Source organism: Puma concolor, chromosome C2 (assembly GCF_028749965.1).
Source record: "Puma concolor isolate L17-30 chromosome C2, mPumCon1.1.hap2, whole genome shotgun sequence".
NCBI lineage: Eukaryota > Metazoa > Chordata > Mammalia > Carnivora > Felidae > Puma > Puma concolor.
Genome location: NC_141675.1, coordinates 133,572,064 through 133,591,595, shown reverse-complemented (window position 1 = coordinate 133,591,595; position 19,532 = coordinate 133,572,064). Strand labels below are relative to the sequence as shown.

The 19,532-nt window shown below is 36.1% G+C and overlaps 1 long non-coding RNA gene and 1 pseudogene across 1 annotated transcript in view; both read left to right on the top strand.

Moving 5' to 3' along the window:
• The window catches only part of LOC147577545 (uncharacterized), a 523,754-nt gene that overhangs the window by 405,794 nt on the left and 98,428 nt on the right, over positions 1–19,532 (top strand). The window lies entirely within an intron of this gene.
• Positions 1–19,532, top strand: part of LOC112849805 (nuclear ubiquitous casein and cyclin-dependent kinase substrate 1 pseudogene) — a 40,849-nt pseudogene that overhangs the window by 19,610 nt on the left and 1,707 nt on the right.

The following is a 19,532-nucleotide window of genomic DNA, read 5'->3' as shown; positions in this document are numbered from 1 at the left end:
CTTTTGTAGCAACGTGGATGGAACTGGAGAGTGTGATGCTAAGTGAAACAAGCCATACAGAGAAAGACAGATACCATATGGTTTCACTCTTATGTGGATCCTGAGAAACTTAAGAGAAACCCATGGGGGAGGGGAAGGAAAAAAAAAAAAAAGAGGTTAGAGTGGGAGAGAGCCAAAGCATAAGAGACTGTTGAGAACTGAGAACAAACTAAGGGTTGATGGGGGGTGGGAGGGAGGAGAGGGTGGGTGATGGGTACTGAGGAGGGCACCTTTTGGGATGAGCACTGGGTGTTGTATGGAAACCAATTTGACAATAAATTTCATATATAAATAAAAAAAATAAAAAAAAATAAATAAACAGTGCCACTTCTGCTTCTGTACTTACATATTTCACCTACCAGAGAGCAGCACCATATTGTGGTCATTGATTTAAGTCGTACTCCACATCTTCTCAGGTTATCATCTTATGCTAGATCCTTAGGTGTGTGTGTGTGTGTGTGTGTGTGTGTGTGTGTGTGTATTTCCCAGTTTATTGACACATAACATATCTAAGTTTAAGGTATCCAGTGTGATGATTTGATACATGTATATATTGCAAAATGCTTATCACAATAAGGTTAGTTAACATATCCTCTGTTTTGTTGCTCACATAATTACTGTTTTGTTGCTTTTGTTTTGGTGAGAACATTAAAACTCCATACTCACAGCAAATTGCAAGTATACCACATACTATTGTTAGCTATATTTACCATGCACTACACTACATCCCCAGAACTCAATTGTCTTGTAACTGAAAGTTTGTACCCTTTGACCAATATCGTTCCATTCCCCTCACTCCTTAGCCATTCTACTGACAACCGCCATTCTACTCTTTGTTTCTATGAGTTCGATGTGTTTAGACTCCATATGTAAATGATACACTTATTTTATGTAGCAAAATGGCCTCAAATTCCATCCATGCTGTTGCACATGGCAGGATTTTCTTCTCTTTTTTTATGGCTGAATAATATTCTGTTGTAAGTCCCTGGCTTACTTTTTTACCTTTATGATGGTGTGAAAGCAATACACATATGGTAGAAACCGTACTTCAAATCTTGAATTTTGATCTTTTGAGCTAACGATATATGGTACTTTCCTATCTCATGAATCTGGGCAGTCGCAGCGAGCTGCAGCTCCCAGTCAGTCACATGATCATGAAGGGAAACAACGGATCCACTGACAACCATTCTGTGTTTTGCTCTCATTACAGTATTCAATAAATTACACAAGATATTGAATAGTTTATTATAAAGTGGACTTTTGTGTTAGATGATTTTGCCAAACTGTAAGTGTTCTGAGCACATTTAAGATAGGCTAGGTTAAGCTATTTGTTTGGTAGTTTAGATGTATTTTTGACTTACAATATTTTCAGTTGATGATGAGCTGATCAGGATATAATTCCCATCATAAGTCAAGGAAGATTTATGTGTTTGTGTGTATATCTATAGGCCACATTTTCTTTTTCCATTTACTCATCACTGGACACTTAGGTTGTTTCCAGATCTTAGCTATTGTGAATAATGCTAAGCTGTGCTTTTAAGGAGCCAACGTGCCAAGATATCAGGCTGACAAATTCTGGGTGGTGCAATACATGATATAATAAGTGGATCTCACAGCTGTGTCCATTTACACACCACTTTTAGTTTAAAGTAGTTTCTTTATTCTGAAACAATATTATATAATATTTCATGTTGGTGGATCAAATATGCCGCAAGTGCTCAAAAGTGTTAGTCGTGGTTTTCTTAGGGGTAAAGGCAAATATATATTACAAAGAATATTTATCAGTACCAGGCAAAATGATTTTCTTTCCCTTTCAGGGTAGTTAACAGTAAGTTTTTTGAGTTCTAGAGGACTTAGAGACATTTCCCTCGGGGTAAAAGATAAAAGATTGCTTCTCAAAACCCCTGCTGCTGGAAAGCAACAGAGTAATTGACAAGCCCCTTTGTATTCTGAAGGCAGCAAACTTAACAATTTGGAATACTGTTTCAACCCATTTACAAGGTGACATAAAAGATTGCTGGTACGGAGTGGACTCTGGGCAAAAAGGTGTCTGTAGCGGAAAGATATCTTTGGAATATATATTTTGTTACTATTAGAGACCAAGACTAGAGGGCTAAAATAAAAGATTTTTTTTTACTTATTAATCTTTAAACTTTAGGAATAATTAGTCTTTTTTTTTTTAAAGAGTCAATCAAAACAGAATTATTCAACTCAAATTTAGATTGTATCTATCACTTGGCTACTGGCACAACCTCCCTCACTTAGTTCATCCAGGGCAAAGATATATTTCAGATATTGGAAAAATTTTTATACCAGTTCCCCCAAAGTTTTATATTTTGATTCTAAAATCTCTTTCTCTCAATCTCCTTTTTTTTTTTTTTTTTTACATTTTATCAGACATTCTTATTTCAACTCTGAGTTTTCTACCTGCAGAGATTTATTTATTTATGACTGTATTTATTGCATGATTCACTGTCACTAGTTTTCATTTTTCCACATCAGCTAATCTGTACATGGATATAGGTCATATGGATTTAACTTCTTGAGCAGTGAGGAGATCGGTTGCAGTGCCATCATGATGTCTTTTTCTCCATGGAATTTGTGTATATTTTGAATGACTGCACCTGCCCACAGTGGGGGTGAGGGACTTCTTTGCAGGGGCTTTGGGCTTATTACTCCTGACTCTCTTCAGGAGGACTAAGGGGAGTTGTCGAAGCAGTAGGAGAGCAGGTGACAGCTCTCTGTAGTTGCAGGCTAGCTGAGAGTGTGCCCGCCAGTTACAAACTAAAACAAACAAGATCTTTTCAGTTTACTACTTATCTACTTGACCTTGCTGACACCTCATAATCACAGGATCCCATCTTTCAAAATTATGTGCATATGATGTCTGTGATCTCACTTCCTTCTCCCTTTTTTCTCTGTTACTTAAATTGTTGCTTCCTGTCTTCTGTGCTTCACTAAGCCCATTAATTTCTCTCTGTAGAAAGGTAACACTCTGTCACCCTAACTATCTCAGAAGAGGGAATGCCAAGGCAAACCAGAGCTGGAGAAGGAGACTTCGATGGCAGAGAAATATCCTAGGCCTCTGAATTTAACTAAATGTGTGTCATTGGGGTTTCAAAGATCAGAATAATTAACCACTTTGCAAAAAATCTTACAAAGAGGATTGTAAATTATTGAATCAGGAATTGATGTTGGTAACTGTTTAGTCTATTCACATCACAGATGAGAAAAGAAATGTAGAAATATTAACCACATTTCTTATGGCCACGCAATCCTACAAGTAAAAAGTTCTGTGATCTGGAGCATACGTAAAATAGAATTGAAGGCTGGCATAAAAGCTGTAAGGTCAGGCTCTCAGAGTGACCTTTGGTGCCTAAGATACATAGGCCACTGAGTCAGAGGCTCTCCAGTATCCTGGATGGATCTATAGGTCAGAAAACCCTTCTAAGTCCAACTTTAGGTCCACAGGCTTGTCTGTCCGCACTTCTGGAACTTCATGATCGATAATGACATTAGGCCCTATCTTCCCAGACTTAATCCTAACATTAAAGAAAACATCCTATGCCACACAAAATTCTTCTGACTCTTCATTAGAAAGTACTTGTTTTTATTCAGGGTTCCATCTTTGGGGTAGGGGTGGAACAGAGAGAGAAAGAGAAGAAGAAGAAAAAAAGAGACCCTTGGTTCATGGGCAGTTCATTCTCAGGATATTCCCATAAAGAAGGTACGTGAAAATTATCCACAGGACTTTGTTAGACTACATATAATTTGCTCATAGTTGAGCTCGATTCTCCTCCAATAATGTTTCTCAACCCTGGCTGTGTTTTAGACTGAGACAGAGAGTTCTAAAATAACACCTATGGCCAGTCCCTACCCCAGCTGAATTAAATCGGATGCCCTCAGGATGAGCTCTAGACATCAGTATTTAATATCAAAGAGATTCTCATGTGTAACCACAGTTGAGAATTTGAGAACCCCTTCCTGGAACAACATGTGTCTAATGCCCCCGCTATCCCATTGAAAATCCCAGTGATTTTGAGCCATGGTTACTAATTGAAGAAAGTTGAAGCAGAAAAAATGTCTGAGGACCATCACTCTCACTGTTTTGTTAAGGATGGGGCAAGAGCCTGATTTGAAGCTAACACGATGATGGAATTAAAAATATAATTTACCTCATAATCACTATTATTGCAGAGCACTATTAATGAATAATTATTTCTCTCACATTTGTTAGAAACAAGATAAGTATTTTGCCATTTTATTTTAATAGCTAGATTTATTTTTGTGGGAAAGTGGTATCTTTACAAGTGAAAATTTTAGTTTCTTGAGGCTAACATCACTATTGACATTAAGTGATATAAATGAAAAATTGTAAAGAATTTAAAGAGACAGGGAAGCTATTTTTAAATTTATATAAAATTGGAAATCGAAACATTCAAATTTATAGTTACATATGAAAATAAGATTATTTAAAATTTACCTCTTCATGTTATGAGGTCTCATAATGTAGAGAAACTACTTTGTTTAAAGGAGCAAATGTACAAATAGGTGCTAATTACTGTTGGAAATAGATTGCTTAGATGAGACTCATCCTTATAAATATTTTCTAAAAACATAAAATTTGAAACTATATTTCTAAAATTTAATATAGAAAATGATCAAGAAATGAAAATTATGTATTTTTGGTATTACTTTCTGTTTCTATTTTTTAAAAGCAAGATTTGGACTTCTCCCTCTTGTGTTATCCTATCTATATCAGAAGTTCAAAAGTGGGTACAATTTTGTGTTCTCCCCAGGAGACATTTGGCAATATCTGAAGACAGTTTTGACTGTCACACTGAGGGAAAACAGAGCAACTGGCATTTTGTAGGTCAAAGCCACATGTGCTGCTAAATATCCCATAATATGAGCAGTCTCGCAAAGAGAGAAAAAGATCTGGCCCAAAGTGTCAATAGCATGAGGCTTAATTGTTTTGCTTTTTTAAAAATTTCTTTTTTTTTAAGGTTCATTTATTTATTTTGAGAGGGAGAGAAAGAGAGAGAGAGAGAGAGAGCTTGAGTAGGGGAGGGGCAGAGAGAGAAGGAGAACCTCAAACAGGCTTTGGGCTGCCAGTACAGAGTCTGATGCAGGGCTTGAACTCATAAACTGTGAGATATGACCTGAGCCTAAATCAAGAGTTGGACGCATAACTGACTGAGCCACCCAGGCTGGCCCCAAGTCTTAGTTGTTTTAAATTAACTTGTTAAAAGCTTCATATTATCTTTAAAAAGCCAAAAAATTAGGACACCTGGGTGGCTCAGTCGGTTAAGCTCCGACTTCAGCTCAAGTCATGATCTTACTGTTCATGAGTTGGAGCCCCGCATCAGGCTTGCTGCTGTCAGTGCAGAGCCTGCTTTGGATCCTCTCTCCTGTGGTCTCTCTCTCTGCTCCACCCTCTGTCCTGCACTCTCTGTCTCTCTCTGCTCCACCCCTGCTCTCTCAAAAATAAACATTTTTTTAAAAAGCCAATAAATTGATGTTTCAATCAATAATGCAATTTAATAACTATTTATAAATGGCAAAGTATCAACTTGAGTATCTAAAATAATATCTATACTTTGTCGAAACTAAAACAGGTATGTATCAAATATCTGCTAGAATGTCCATATCTTGTTTGTTATTGTCTAAAGTCACATATGTAATCTCTCTTCACTGGTAGAAAAGAGCAGGTGCATATGCTGTGTGATGACTGCTGTGAATGAGCTTGCTCAACGGGCATTCCAATCCCCAGCCCACTTTTAGCATATGAAACCAACAAAAATATACAACAAACTGCAGTTCCTCGATGTAATTTATAGTCCTAGTTCTAGATGTGATTTTATGTGTATAACTATATATATCTAGTTGTAGATATAATTTATATATGCATTGTTACATATATATGAACAGTCTTAAATGCAGGTTAAGTGCAACAAACAGGATTTTTAGAGCAATACTAAAAAGTCAGTGAGGAAAAGAATGGCTTAAAGATCATGTTAAAGAGGCAGGTGGAGGCCCAGAGATGCAAGGAGTTGTAGATCCAGCAAAGTGTTTGGATTTTAGTGTAAGTGTAAAAGGAAACAAATGAAGGGGTTTTTGTGAGTGTGTGTATGTGAGACTCCATATGGACATGTTGAAAGATGACGAGTTAATGTGTAAGAATGGACTGGGTGGTGGAAGAGGGGAAAGAGGCAGCCTGGTTAAGGGTTTTCCCAGTAGCTCAGGTGGACCAGGAGAAAGCAGTAGAGCTCAAGTAGGGACGATGGATCAAAGAGCTCTTCGGAGCTAGAATCAATAGGGTTGGGAGGAGGATTAGATATAATGGGGTGAGTACTATGGGTTGAATTGTGTCCCCCCAAAAGAGGTGTCAAAGTCCTAACTCCCACTACCTCATAATGTGACCTTGTTTTGGAAATAGGGTCTTTGCAGATGTGCCCTAGTTAATATCATTAGGGTGGACTCTGAATCCAATACAGCTGGTGTTCTTATAACAAGAGGGAAATTTGGACAGAGATACAAACACACAGAGGAGAAGACCACGTGACGATGGAGGCAGAGACAGGAGTTTCCCTGGCACAGGGCAAGGAACACCAAGGATGGCTGGCAAACCCCAGAAGCCTGAAGAGACAAGGAAGGATTCCCTCCTACAGGTTTCAGAAGGAAGCAGCCCTGCTGGCACCTGGATTTTAGAGATTTCTGACCCCCAGCATGGCCAAAAGATAAATCTATGTTGCTTAAGCCCACCAGCTTGTGGTACTTTGTTATAGAAGTCCTAGGAAACTAATATCGTTAAGGGAGAAAGAAGCATGATGCATTCTCAAAATACAACTGACTTTTGGTCCGTGAATAGTTTCTGAAAGTTTCCTTTTTTTTGTGAAGCCTTCACAAAACATGTGCAGCTTATTTTCACTTTCCCCTTTATGATCTCCACTAACCCCTTGTACTTGCCCTGCTCTTTTTGGCACTCTTGAACTGATGAAAAATTATTATCATCCCATCTTGTGATAGAGACTGGGGAGAGACAAAGACCACTAAAGCAGAGCTCTGTATTCAAGTTCCCTTAATCATAAACTTTTAATATAAGTGTGTTTATACCATTGAAGTATAAGGCTATGAATTCTCAGAATTCGTAAGTACACTCAGTCAGGGCTGGACACATAGTATGTAATGGAAATAATTTTAAACACAATAATGCTGTGTAGTATTGTACAAACATTAATAAAACTAGAAGGTATCAGATGAGAACTGGGTGTTGTATGGGAACCAATTTGACAATAAATTTCATATTAAAAAAACTAGAAGGTATCAAAAAGGCAATTAAAAATAAGCTTTGAGTTAAAAAAAAATGCCTGAATTATTCATACCTCTATTGCTTACTAGCTGTATGATTATAGGATATTAATTTCTACCTTTATATTTTATGAGAATTAAATGAGTATTTGAACTATTTATTACAGGCCAGGCATATGGGAAACAGTAATACATGGTGCCTTATATTAATATTATTAATATTTCTATTTGTTGAATGGAATTGAACTAATAAACATGTAAAATGTCTCTTGTGCTAGCTGAAGTTAGGATGACATCTTCAGTATAATCTTCCAACTCTGTAGTTGGTCTATTGTGGATTCTTCCAATTATGTGTTTTCCAGGAGTGTGCCTGAATGAATTTCTGAGTACCTTAATGAGTTAGTCTTATTCCACAATTATTCCTTTAGGAATTTCTTATATCTTTTCTTAATTATTTACTACACTATACATTTACTCAAATTACTTATAAGTTGGTTACCAATTTAATGTTACATTTTCCTGTACTTTGTTCTTATCCATGTTTTCTGTTTATTACATGACTAGAATTACTTTTATCCTGTTTATGTTTTTATTTTTCCTATTTAAAACAAAATAAGATCTTGTCTGCTGCTTACTTATGAATTATTTATTTTTTTGAAACATTATGGCATTTGATCATGAATTTTTCTCATCTGTTTTACCATTTCTCTACACTATCACTTCATTTTTTTCTCTCCCAGATCTCTTGATCAATATATGTTAATGATTAAAATAACATATTTCATGAAAATTGGTTTTAAAAACAGCTATGGAGTGTTATATAAAGGAATCCCCCATGGCACAAAAACGGACACTCAGATCAATGGAACAGAATAGAGAACCCAGAAATGGACCCAGAAATATATGGCCAACTAATCTGTGACAAAGCAGGAAAGAATATCCAATGGAATAAAGACAGTCTCTTTAGCAAGTGGTGCTGGGAAAACTGGACAGCAACATGCAGAAGAATGAACCTGGACCACTTTCTCACACCATACACAAAAATAAACTCACAATGGATGAAAGACCTAAATGTAAGACAGGAAGCCATCAAAATCCTCGAGGAGAAAGCAAGCAAAAACCTCTTTGACCTTGGCTGCAGCAACTTCTTATTCAACACGTCTCCGGAGGCAAGGGAAACAAATGCAAAAATGAACCATTGGGACCTCATCAAAATAAAAAGCTTCTGCACGTGAAGGAAACCGTCAGCAAAACTAAAAGGCAACCGACAAAATGGGAGAAGATATTTGCAAACGACATATCAGATAAAGGGTTAGTATCCAAAATCTATAAAGAACTTATCCAACTCAGCACCCAAAAAACAAATAACCCAGTGAAGAAATGGGCAAAAGACGTGAATAGACACTTCTCCAAAGAAGACATCCAGATGGCCAACCGACACATGAAAAAATGCTCAACATCACTCATCATCAGGGAAATACAAATTAAAACCACAATGAGATACCACGTTATACCTGTCAGAATGGGTAACATTAACACCTCAGACAACAATAGATGTTGGCAAGGATGCAGAGAAAGAGGATCTCTTTTGCATTGCTGGTGGGAATGCAAGCTGGTGCAGTCACTCTGGAAAACAGTATGGAGGGTCCTCAAAAAATTAAAAATAGAACTACCCTATGACTCAGCAATTGCACTACTAGGTATTTATCCAAGGGATACAGGTGTGCTGTTTTGAAGGGACACATGCACCCCAATGTTGATAGCAGCACTATCAACAATAGCCAAAGTATGGAAAGAGCCCAAATGTCCATCGACGGATGAATAGATAAAGAAGATGTGGTATATATATACAATGGAGTATTACTCATCAATCAGAAAGAATGAAATCTTGTCATTTGCAACTACGTGGAAAGAACTAGAGGGTATTATGCTAAGTGAAATTAGTCAGAGAAAGACAAATATCATATGACTTCACTCATATGAGGACTTTAAGACACAGAACAGATGAACATAAGGGAAGGGAAGCAAAAATAATACAAAAACAGGGAAGGGGCCAAAACATAAGAGACTCTTAAATATGGAGAACAAACAGAGGGTTACTGGAGGGGTTGTGGGAGAGGGGATGGGCTAAATGGGTAACGGGCATTAAGGAATCTACTTCTGAAATCATTGTTGCACTATATGCTAACTAATTTGGATGTAAATTAAAAAAAATAAAATGAAAAAAAAGATTAAAAAAAAATAAAAAAAGGAATCCCCCAAAGAACTCATGTAGTTACAAAAAAACCAAGAGAAATTATGGATATGTTAATTAGCTTGATTGTAATAATCATTTCACAACATATACATATATCAAACATGTTTTACACCATAAGTATATATAACTTTTGTCAATTGTACCTCAGTGAAGCTAGAAAAATACTGGCTTAGTTGCTATGAAAGTTTACTAATTTGGCAACTGTAATTCTGAGATGGAACTATGTTCTTACTTTTAAACAATAATAAATTGCTTGCTTAAGATTTATCTATTTTACCTAGGAAATAATTCTACAAGTATGATACCTTAAATGGGTACTTTGTTACCAAAATCCAGGAAATGGATTTTGTGTACTTTTCAATATGCCCATTTAAAACATTTAGTGGAATTATTTGCTTATCGATTTACTGATTTAACCAGAAGTTTGTATCTGTGGCATGTTATACGATCAGGTGCTCATGTTCATTTTTTAAAAATAGACACATCATTAGCAAGTATCAGCATAAGGTCAATAGCTGGAAATACTGGTTCATTAACTTTATTGATGCTGTGTCAGTGGAATTCATGTGATTAATTTTAGTTTAGTCCATGAATTTTTATTTATTTATAACTTTTCCTTTTTTTGTCTTCTACCCTAGCCTACACTCAAGAAAGCATTACCTTATATTTTCCTATAACACTATAATATTTAATTTTATATTTTTCTTGAATCCACCTAAAATTTATATTTGTGAAAAGTCTGAGGTGAGAGCTAACTTATTTGTCCAAATATTCAACTAATTTGCCAAGACCATTTATGAATAATGTTTCTTTTCTTCCCTGATATTAAGTGCCATCTTTTCCAAATACTTAATCATGGGCCTCTTTCTGAATGTTGTATTTAGTTTTATGGGTTTCATTGTCTATTCTTACATAAATACCATAGTACTTTTAAAGTATATTTGACATTTGGTAGGTAGGACAGATTCTCCTTATTGTTCATCTTCAAATTCCTACAGATTTATCTTTTATATGAAATGTAGAATCAGTCGACAAAATTCTATTAAATCCTAATGGATATTGATTTTACTATTTTACATTGCATCGACTTTTTGTATTAATTAAGAAAAACTATGGTGAGACTTACTATCAATGAAGATGTTACACGTATTTATTCAGGAATTCTTGTGCCATTCCGTGTATTTTTATAATTTTCTCTTTAGAAGTCAAAATACTTTTTTTTCAGTTTTTAAATTTCTATTCTATTCTATCTCTAAATATATTTCTTTTTCATTCTGATATTTTATTTAATCCTTCTCTTACTTATTTTCCCTGAGTCACTCTTATCTAACATTTTTTGTTATTATCCTAAATATTTTCATGTAATTCAGTTTTTGTTTTGTTGGTCATGTTTGAATTTTTAATTTTATAAATTTTAGTATATTTTTACATTTTGTTTTCTGAGAATTTACTCTGAAAATTTTCTACTATCATAAGTTGAATACCCGTCTTTCTAATGAAGTATATCCCTAAGCACTTTACATTTGTTGTTATCACTGTGGAAGTGATTTTCTGTCTTCTATTGGCAGGATTTAGAAAAACTATTGATATTTTATACATTGTACTTTAATCCTAAAGTGCTAAACCCACTTTATTGGTTTTATTATAAATATAGTGGCTTTCCCCTCTCACATATATTAATAATATATACAAAATTATCTTTCCAGTTTCACTTCTTTTCTTATTTATTTTATTTATTTCTTATTCTTATTTTATTGCATTGCCTAAAACCTCAAGTATAGTGATAGATAGTAATAGCGATAGCAGAAATTACAGTTCTGTTTCTGACTTTAGTAGGAAAGTGTAGAATGTTTTCCATTAGCTGTTTCAAGCATTATATACATCTTGGACTTCCAATAAACATGCAGTGTTAGAATAAGAGAATTTTATTATCTTCCTAGTTTGCCAGATTTTTAATCTGTTTTTTGATTTGTTTTACTTGAATGGTTATTGAGTTTTATACTTGTTTTTTGCGTTAAAGTGATTATAACTTGTATGCATAAAATACTTTTCTTAATTTTTACTTTTGGGGCTTTCTTCCTTGACTTGATATGTGGTCATTCTTTGTAAATACTGTATGTGAATTTCAATTTAATGTGTATTGCATTTTGAATGCAGTAGTGTTTACTTTTTATGTTACTTAATTCGTCCTTTTGTCTTGTAAATATTGGTCTATTTTATCTACTAGTTTCTGGAAAAAGTACGCTGAATTTCCCATGATGGTTGTAAGAGTGTTAATTTCCCCTTTTGTTAGGTTCAAAAAGTTTCACAGTTTTTAAATCATTTTCTTGGGCGGATCATTTCTTTTCCAGCATGAAATATCCCACTTTGTATTTTCTGGTGATCCTAACCTTAAATTTTAGTTTTCTGACATTAATGATACTACATTATTTTATGTATATTTAAAAAGCAAAACTCCAGTCAGTAAATCAATTCCATGAGAGGCATTACCAGTATAGTACTTAGACTTCAGAAAATGTAGCTGATGACTGATTATACATGAAGGGATGTAAAAAAAAAAAAAAAAAAAGATAAAAATATGATAAGGAGTTGCATTAGTAAAAAATAAAATGATATTTTCAGGAACAAGCAAAGGGAGGCTAATGAGTTTTGTTTTGTTGATATTAAGATTGTGGCAAAGATAGTTCTTTAAAATTTTTTTTAATGTTTATTTTTGAGAGACAGAGAGAGACAGAATGCAAGCAGAAGAGAAAGAAGAGAAGAAGAGAGAGGGGGAGACACAGAATCTGAAGCAGGCTCCAGGCTCTGAGCTGTCAGTACAGAGCCCAATGTGGGGCTCGAACCCATGAACCATGAGATCATGATCTGAACTGAAGCTGGACGCTCAACTGACGCTCAGTCAGTTGAGCGTCCCAGGTGCCCCTGGCAAAGATATTTCTATTATGCCTTTGCAAATGGAGTTTTAGAACTCAAGTTCACCCTGATAAAATGCTCAAAATAATTTTTGAATTTTTTTCAATAATTTAGTTATCATCCAGGAATTCAACAATCCATCTTCCCCACCTCCCCCCCCACCTTTACTTCTCTAGCATTTAAATAAAGTGTCTGGGATATAGTAAGACCTCAATCAAGGCATGTTAACTTGAACTGGGAGGGAGGCAGCTTTCTGATTCATACCTAGCATTAATAGTACTACTTTTCTTCATAATATATCCCTGCTCTACTTGGCTTAAGCAACACAGGAAGAAGGGAAATTTACTAAAAGTTTTTCATGGTCTTCAGTGAAGCAGCTTTCCTAGTTTTTAATGCAACAAAGAGGTCTAAGAGAGAATGTAGAGGGAGATAAAGCAGGAACAGAAACCAGATGGCAGTATGTAAGAGACTACAAAAAGAAAACATACGCTTTGGATATAAAATCTTTCAAATAATTTTGTCAGCAAATAATTCTTGTCTTTCCAATAAATTTGTCAGCAAATAATTCTATCAGCAGGGGGAAGGTAGCTATTGGGAGCCATAGGTCAAGTGACATTTGTTTTCAAGGAAAATAGAGAGTGGGAGGAATAGTGCTGAACATAAACTACAGAGTTAGAAATTGAAAGCATAGGGACAGAATTTGAAAATACATAAATGGAAGGATGATTTAAATAGTGCTCAGAAGAGCAGAAAGCCAAGGATTAAATCCTGGGATGGGGAATACGAAGGTCCCTTCAAGGTGATAGAGGAAAAACAGTGAGGTGTGTGGGCAACTAAGAGCTTAAATACCCATGAGGTCAGAAACCTCTGGCGTTCTCATCATCAGGGAAAACAAAAATGATTTGATATGTGTTGTAAGCAGATGTAATTCCCAGGGTCAAACAAAATTCTAAGTCTTCCACTTCCCTTTCTTTATTCCTTTTCAACTTAGAATCCCCACACACAACCCTTACTCACATCCTCCATGCCCTGATAGTGATTCGCTCATATGGAGGTCTGTATTTCATCTCCTCATGCATCTGAGTCAACTTTCAGACAAGGAGGGCCCCTCAGCACAGACTAGGCTACAGTGCAGTGTTTTGGAGTCTAGGCCAAGATCAGGGAAGAGGCCAGGCTATAGAGATTGAAGCCAATCAAATGAGAGGAAACTTTCAGGGGAGTAATTTACAGCCAAGTCACAGACTGGCCAACTCAGTCACTGTTCAGAAGAAGCCATACAAAGAGAATTAAAAAGCCAGGAGAAGAGAGGGAGAGTCTTTAAACGTGGGGGACTAAAGAAAGACTCTGAGTGTAAAAAGGACTAGTTGCTTTTTAAAGGGCACTTCAGGCCTACAGCATGTGCATGTAAGGAGTTGCTAAAAGCTTAGACTCTGACCTGTTTCCCTACTGTGTTTTTTGCTCCAAAACTGTCTGCTCAACCCTGATCCTCCCCACTTATCTCAGCTTTGTATTAGGGGGGGGAAAAAACAAGAAATGTCTAATTAAAATGTATAATAGACAGCCTCCATAAGTAATAATTTGTAAGCTTAAAAGGATTTTTGTGTTTTGTTTTGTTTTCCAAACCCAGATGACTGTCTAATCAGCAGAATGTGTTGGAGGAAGTGAGCAAAACCCTGGCCTGAATGTTGGTAAATTGGACCAGTTAACTTGTGGCTTCAATTTAACTATGTTTGAATCAGAAATCTGTATTTTATTAGTCCAGGCCTTTTCTAATTTTGCATTTTCTTTATTTTCCTTTACTTTCTCCTTAGTTCTCAGTAAAGTTATTTTCAGATTTTAGCTTTGTTAAGCAAGGAGCAAGATGGGAAGTGAGTTTTTTGTCCACTTTTGGGTCTTGCAGCAAGTAGACAACCTGGTGTCCCTTGAGGCTGAAATAAAGCCAAAAGAGAACCAAGAAGGAGGTGTAAATCCTGGGAAGAGAAAAATCATTCACACAGCCATGGTTTTTGTCTGTGATGATCTCGGTCTTAATCTACTCTGGCTGCTATAAAAGAATACCATATACTGGGTGCCTTATAAACAATAGAAACTTATTTCTCATATCTCAAAGTTCTGGAGGCTGGGAAGTCCAAGATGAAGGCACCGGAATATTTGCTGGTGAGGTTCTGCTTCCTGGTTCATATATGGTTGTCTTTTCTTTTTTTTCTTCTTTTTTTTTTTTAATGTTTATATGTTTATTTATTTATTTTTGAGAGAGAGAGAGAGAGAGAAAGACAGAGAGAGAGAATGCGCACAAGTGGGGCAGGGGCAGAGAGAGGGGAGACAGCATCTGAAGTAGGCTCCAGGCTTCCACTTGTCAGTGCCGAGCCTGACATAGGGCTCAAACCCGTGAACTGTGAGATGATGACCTGAGCCAAAGTTGGATGCTTAACTGACTGATCCACCCAGTCGCTCCTATATATGGTTGTCTTTTCAATGTCTGTGTCCATGCGTGGTGGCAAGGGATCTCTCTGGGGTCTCTTTTTTTTTTTTTATTAAAAAAATTTTTTTTTTCAACGTTTATTTATTTTTGGGACAGAGAGAGACAGAGCATGAACGGGGGAGGGGCAGAGAGAGGGAGACACAGAATCGGAAACAGGCTCCAGGCTCTGAGCCATCAGCCCAGAGCCCGACGCGGGGCTCGAACTCCCGGACCGCGAGATCGTGACCTGGCTGAAGTCAGACGCCCAACCGACTGCGCCACCCAGGCGCCCCTGGGGTCTCTTTTTAATAAAACATTAATTCCATTCATGAGAACTCCACCCTCATGATCTAATCACCTCCCAGAGGACCCACCTCCAAATACTATCACATTGTGTGTTAGGTTTCAACATACTAAGTTTTGGGGGACACAGTCTATAGCAATCTTCCATGTAGACTTTTCTTTTTTATTCCACAGAATTTTTCTGTATTTATTTCTAAAATCTAGCTTTTTGTAATACTATTTTAAGAACCTGGCTGCATAGTCTTACTAAAATAGTTTTCAAGATAGGAGGCAAAATCTACATATTTATCAAGCTCTTCCCATGATGCTTAAACTTCCAGCAAGGCACACTCTACATGACAGTGAAGTAAAACTCTGAACAAGTCCTATTTTGTTTTTGTGCTGTCATTAAACTATTTGAGAATTGAAAAGCATTCAACTTGAAGAACATGACTTCAGTTATTTCATGAGGGCTAGGAATTTCCCAAACGAAAAAAATCTCCCTGTTATATCACCGATGAACAGTTTTCAACAGTTGATTTTTTTCTTCCATATTAATTTTCCTAATGTTCTTCCAGGTGATAAAGAAAAGGAACCATACTAAGTTCAAATAGTATGTAACTTCCATGTTGCTACAAAGGGCCATATTTCATTCTTTCTCATTGCCACGTAGTACTCCATTGTGTATATAAACCACAATTTCTTTATCCATTCATCAGTTGATGGACATTTAGGCTTTTTCCACAGTTTGGCTATTGTTGAGAGTGCTGCTATAAACATTGGGGTACAAGTGCCCCTATGCATCAGTACTCCTGTATCCCTTGGGTAAATTCCTAGCAGTGCTACTGCTGGGTCATAGGGTAGGTCTATTTTTAATTTTTTGAGAAACCTTTGTTCCTGGAGATGGAACTGGAGAGTGGATGGAACTGGAGAGTGTTATGCTAAGTGAAATAAGCCATACAGAGAAAGACAGATACCATATGTTTTCACTCTTATGTGGATCCTGAGAAACTTAACAGAAACCCATGGGGGAGGGGAAGGAAAAAAAGAAAAAAAAGAGGTTAGAGTGGGAGAGAGAGCCAAAGCTTAAGAGACTCTTAAAAACTGAGAACAAACTGAGAGTTGATGGGGGGTGGGAGGGAGGTAAGGGTAGGTGATGGGCATTGAAGAGGGCATCTTTTGGGATGAGCACTGGGTATTGTATGGAAACTAATTTGACAATAAATTTCATATAATATAAAAAAAACCCAGTATGTAACTTAATTATCCAGTTAGCTGTCTGCCATGACATATGGGGCATAGGACATCTGAGATTACAACGCTTAGAAAATAGTGAAAGTTCACCAAATAGTTATCTGCTGACTGACAAGAAGAGAAACATTTTATAAGGAAGAAGAGATGAAATTGAGTTATGTGGTCACTAAAAACAAACCACTTATAATTTGGCTTTGACCTTCCCAGAAATATTTCACTGTGTTGCCTCTTAGTAGCTTCATGACGTATGATTCTACCTCCTATTACATTTTTTAAAGTATAATTTTTTATAATTTTTTAAATGTTTATTCGTTTTTGAGAGAGACAGAGCATGAGTGGGGGAGGGGCCAAGGGAGAGAGGGAGACACAGAACTCGAAGCAAGCTCCAGGCTCTGAGCTGTCAGCACAGAACCCAATGCAGGGCTTGAACTCATGAACTGTGAGATCGTGATCTGAGCCAAAATGGGATGCTTAACCAACTGAGCCACCCAGGCACCCCTGAAGTATAATTTTTATTCAGGGAAATACACTCATCTTAAATGTAGAGTAAATGACAAATGCATATGCTTGTATTATCCTCATCCCTATCAAGATGGAATATTTTCAGCATCCTAGGAACTGTCTTCCTTTTCTTTCTGAGTCAATTAAACCCTCAGAGGCAACTATAGTCTAATTTTTATCGTGACATTAGTTTTGTCTGTTATAACAATTCATGTAAATGGGAATAGATTTTGGAATCATCCAAGTTCTTAGGTCATTCTTTTTATTACTGAGTAGTATTCCATTGTATGAATATGCTATTTATTTATTTTGCTAATGATGAATATCTGTATTGTTTCTAGCTTTGAGCTATTATGAATAAAACCATTATGAATATTTTTAAAGAAATGTTTTGTTTGACATACATTTCAGTTTACTTGGTCAAATACCAATGAATGGGATTGCTAAATTAAAGGACAAATCTAGGTTTAACTTTGTAAGAACTAGCCATTTTCCACCAGCAATGTCTGAGAATTTTGGTTGCTCCAAAATGTCAGTATTTCAGGTTATCAAACATTTTAAACATTTTAACCATTCTAGTTTGTGAAATGACATCTCATTGTATTTTGAATTTTCATTTCCTTGATGACTTATGATTCAGAGCACTTTGTAAAGTATTTATTTGCCTTTTGTATATCTTCCTTATTTTCCTTTGTATGGTGTCTATTCAAGTCTTACGCCCATTTAAAATTTTTTGGTTCTTTTATTGTTGTTAATTAATTATAAGAGATCTTTATATATCCTGGATATAATTTCTTCACAAGTGTTCTGAATATCTTTCCCAGGCTGTGGCTTGCCTTTTCTTTTTTTACCAGGTGTTTTTAGATGAGCAACTGTTTCGATTTTGATGGAATCCAATTCATCTTTTTGTTTTCTTTTGGTGTTTCATGCATTTTATGTTCTAGCTAAGAAACTTAAAGGGCTTAGAGAAATTTTCCAACAATTTTTTCTCTAAGTTTTATAATTTTGGTGTGTATTTTTAGATCTACAACCCATTTCCAATTATCTTTTTTGAATGTAGTAAAATAGTGGTATAGGGGTCAATGTCCTCTTTTCCTTAGGAATGTTGCCTATTTTAGCATTTTTTGTCAGGAAGATTTTTATTCTTCACTATATTGCATTTAAAGTCTTTGTAGAAAATTCATTAATTGAGTATATATTAGGTCTATTTCTAAGTCTTTTTAGTTTTATTGAATGTATTTTTTTCATCCTTACACCAATCTACATTGTCTTGATTAATGCACCTTATTCTAAATCTTAAAGTCACATAATATAAATCCTCCAATGTCGTCTTTGTCAAGATTGTTTTAGACCATTTGGATACACATGTTTACCTACACAATTTAGAATCACTTTCCCAGATTCTACCAAAAAACTGCAAAAAAATTTCATGGAATCACACTGAATCCAAAGGACACTATGGGACATCTTAGCAATATTGACCCTTGCAATATATTAATTAAATATATTTTTCACTTATTTAGATAGTTCTTAATTTCTTTTCATCAGTGATTTTGCAGTTTTCTGTGTATAGGAGGTACAGATCCAACTCTGAGACAGATTAACTTGCAGAAAGCTTACTACAGAGTGTTCTCTTGCAGTAAATACCTACCTATGGTGAAAGTAGTGGAAGTGAGATTGATTATTAAGAGAAGTTGGGTGAAAAGGCATCAGCTCATCTGATGGGAATATCAAAGTCTGGGACAGACCTTCAAAGTTGTCCTGAACTGGAGCAAAGTGGCCAGATGTTTATGGCCCTGAATCAATCTGTTGTTGGTCTCAGGTTGCACCAGGAGGAGATGTAGCCTTGGATGAATTTGCTCTCTCTAGCTAAGAGCAGTGTGCAGAGAGGACTCACATATGACAGCTATCTGCTACCAACACTTCCAGCAGCTAGGAGCATAATTCATTCCTTCAGTACTAAAGGGCTGGTATGCTGGGTTGCACAGGACTGCATCTATATTTCACTATATTTCATCATCCGTGCCACTTAAATTCACTTGCTTCATGAAATTTCTGGGAACAGATCTATTAGGACTCCTATGGGCCTTATTTCCCAGAGGAAATATGTTCTAGGAAGTTTTGTGCTGAAGCCAACCTCTTGGCCACAACTGCTACTCATCATCTCCATCTTATTCTAGCCATTCAAGATTTTCCTCACCTTTGGCTAGAAAATAAACTCATTTAGAAACTTTACTTAGTGGTATGATGAAGAACCTCATATCTGAAGGTACTGAGAGCCTGGTCACGATGCCATTCTTTGCATGTGGCTGCTACACTTATTCACTAACTGGTAAGATTGTGCAAATTGGGCACCAAAACATATTCAAGTGTGTCCTCTGAGCACTAAACTTGTTCCTCTGTTGTGTAACAGTAGCTCTAGCTCCTTGTGATAATCAAGGACACTACCCCTCAGGTCCATGATTCCTCTGTGTTTCTGCTTTTTTTTTTTCTGGGCATGAGTTCAGAATTCTC